Genomic DNA, 3,648 nt, shown 5'->3' with positions numbered 1-3,648 from the left:
TTCCCTCATCTGGAGGGTTCTGCTACTGCTCACATTAGCAGCTAGAGGAATCCTCTCTAATAATGATTGGGCCAGGCACCAATCTGAGTATAGCAGTCTATAATAAAAAATAATTCCATTTATCTATCTATCTATCTATCTATCTATCTATCTATCTATCTATTCATTCATTTATTATTTATTTTTTGTGGGGGTTGGTGGTATTTGGTTCTATCCTAAATCTCTGGGGCCATTAAGTTTGAGGTTCCTTAGCTATCAAGGCAGTGTCAGGAATAGGCTCCTTCTAAGTGGCTGTGTATCAAGCTAGTCAAGTCATTGGTTGACCAATCCCACAAGCTCTGAGCCACTAACTACTAAGTGCCCCAGGACATTTTGCAGACAGGACAGGTTGTGGGTTGAAGGTTTTGTGGCTTGCTTGGCATCTCTGTCCCACTACTGGTTAACTTATCTGGTTACAGAAGATAGCCAGCTCAGTCTCCATATCCTCATTTATTAAGGCCTTCCTATAATAACTGTAATAGGTACCAGGAAGTCTCCACTGCACTAAGTTTCCAATTTGCCCTCCCCAAATGCCACCCAATTCCAGCCATTTCTCTGTCCCTTCCCAACATAATCTGTCGTGTTCCCATAACTACATGCCTCAAATCCATCTGCAATATCTATTTCATTTCCCCTTCTCAGGGATGCTACATCCACTCTAGTAGTGACCCATGTGACAGGCTCAAAATCCTGGACAAGGTCCTGAGACGAAAAGTTCATGGAAACTTGGTCTCCTGGAACCGTGGCATCCTGTGTAATGCTCCAATGTCCTTGCTTTAGTCAGTAAACAGATCTGTGTGCTTTACCTTAATATTGCTTTATTATAAGAGCCTCTAAGGATTGATTTTGAAATATAGCTAAGTTAGATTCCTCACCAGTCCTAGGCAGTCCTTGAGCTGACCATGGGCTTTGAATTCAGTAAGAATGTCGCCTATTCAGTGACATTCAGAATTGCTTCTAGTATTGTAAGAGAGATAGTGAAAGAAATCAGGCATTACTATCTACTACACAAAGTTAGAAATCTCAGAGCACCCTACTCCCATATGCAGGAATTTACCATTATCTAGAAAGAAGGAAGTTTGTGATCTAAGGAGGAACCAGAGTAGATACTTAGAACTATAGATAGCTGAGTTACACCCATACACAGGAATTTGCAATGTCCTAGGGGGAAGGTGGACTATAGGATAGACTAGAATAGGAACTAAGACAAGGGCACAAAGCCCTTGCTCCTGATTTCTAAGATTAAGGTGACCTTAGGTGAGGCTGCTTTTGATCCAAGTTGTTAGCAATGAATTTTATTCAAGTTGGTTCCTGTCAGTCCTTTATAGGCATTCCTCTGTTTTGTGTAAAAGTCATTTATAAGACATGTGCTCACTTTGAGACAAATTACATTCAGATCCACACTCTCTTGTGTCATGCCTATTTGTCACCCCATTTTCATTGCCAACTCCATTGCCCACCTGTCTGGAACCCTGAGTTCTCCTGCAAAGGGGGAGAGAATGAGGGGGGTGCGACTGAGGCCAGTCTGCTGCAAGGGAGACTCATGGGTTGCAACTAGAGCCTTCCTTATTCCTTAAACTCTCTGGGGATGTGGATTGCAGCATGGTTATCCTTTGGTTAAAAACTAATATATATGATAAATTGACATATCATATTTGCCTTTCTGGGTTTGGGTTGCCTTTCTCAGAATGATGTTTTGTTTTGTTTTGTTTTGTTTTTTCTAATTCCATACTTTTGCCTGCAAATTTATGTCATTTTTAACACCTGAGTATACTTCATTGTGTAAATGTACCATATTTTCTTTTTAAAAATATTTTTATTAGGTATTTTCTACATTTACATTTCAAATTCTATCCTAAAAGTCCCCATACCCTCCCCCCACTCCCCTACCCACCCACTCCCACTTCTTGGCCCTGTGTGTTCCCCTGTACTGAGGCATATAAAGTTTACAAGACCAAGGGGACTCTCTTCCCAATGATGGCCCACTAGGCCATCTTCAGCTACATATGAGCTAGAGACATGAGCTCTGGGGGTACTGGTTAGTTCATATTGTTGTTCTACCTACAGGGATGCAGACCCCTTTAGCTCCTTGGGTACTTTCTCTAGCTCCTCCATTGGGAGTCCTGTATTCCATCCAATAGCTGACTGTGTGCATATACTTCTGTGTTTGCCAGGCACTGGCATAGCATCAAAAGAGACAGCTATATCAGGGTCCTTTCACCAAAATCTTGCTGGCATATGCGATGGTGTCTGCGTTTGGAGGCTGATTATGAATAGGATCTCCAGGTGCGGCAGTCTCTAGATAGCCCATTGCCACGGACCAGGCCTAATTGCCCCCCCCCCAACCCGTGGGAATCAGGGGTTTGGACAGATGGGCATAGAGTCAGTGGGAATTAACAGACAGACACAGACACTGTGTGCTGGATCTGAATGTAATTTGTCAAATCGAGCATCAAACTTTTTATACAGAAGAAAATAGGGAAGTCAGGTGACACACTGACAAGGTACAAAGAGGTTACTGGATTCTTACACAAAACAAAGGACTACAAACATGGAAGAACTGGCAGGAACCAACTGGGGTAAAACTCAGTGTTAACAACTCGGATCAAAAACAGCTCCACCTAAGGTCCACTTAATCTTAGAAGCCAGGGGCAAGGGCTTCATGCCCTTGCCATAGTTCCTACTCTAGTCTATTATATAGTCCCTCTTCCCACTAGGCCATTGTAAATACTTGTTTGTGTATGGGTGTAACTCAGCTACCTATAGTTCTAAGTATCTACTCTGGTTCCTCTTTAGGTCACAGACTTCCTTTTTTCCTAGATAATGGTAAATTTCTGTGTAGGGCAGTGACTTAGCTATCCATATCCAAGGTCAGATCAAGGACTGCCTAGAATCTAACTTAGCTATATGTCAAAATATCAATCCTTAGGATCACTTGTAATAAAGCAATATTAAGGGAAAGCACACAGATCTGTTTCCATCAGCTTTTTGCCTCGGGACAGCACCCAGGTTTTTGGGGGCCTGTCACTCTTGTTACTACTGGAGTAGATGTAGCAATCCATCCTTTCATCTCAGCTCCAAACTTTGTCTTGAAAGACTCTGAGAGGAGCCCCTCATTCAGGCCTCTGGACAATAGCGGGCACCCAAGAACTCACAAGAGACCAAGCTTGTTGCAAATTACATGAGGCTTTATTCTGGGAAATCCAGAGCTCTGGGAATGACTCATATCCCACGTAGGGGTAGAGGAGTCGACCTCGAGGGGAAAGAGATCCCAGTTTTTATAGGCCTCAGGAGAAGAGGGGAGTAGGGGATTTCCAGAGCTAAACAATGCCTATTCTAAAATGATTGATTCCTCAAGAAATGGGTATGGGAGGGAAACAAGGAAGGAGTCTAATGAAGGTGCTGCAACTCCGGATTGGCCCCAAATATGGTTGCTGGGGAGATATTCCGACTCTTTCCCAGCAACAAATATAGCAACCAATATCACAAACACCTGCAAGTGAGGTTCAGAAATGGGCACACAACTGGTCAGAACATTGGCAAATACACAGGTTCAAGGAGCGACCAGAGCATTGTGCACCTCTATTTTTCTTAATCAGTGAAGCTAGT

Source organism: Mus musculus, chromosome X, assembly GCF_000001635.26.
Source record: "Mus musculus strain C57BL/6J chromosome X, GRCm38.p6 C57BL/6J".
Lineage (NCBI taxonomy): Eukaryota > Metazoa > Chordata > Mammalia > Rodentia > Muridae > Mus > Mus musculus.
Note: the sequence above shows the minus strand (reverse complement) of the source record.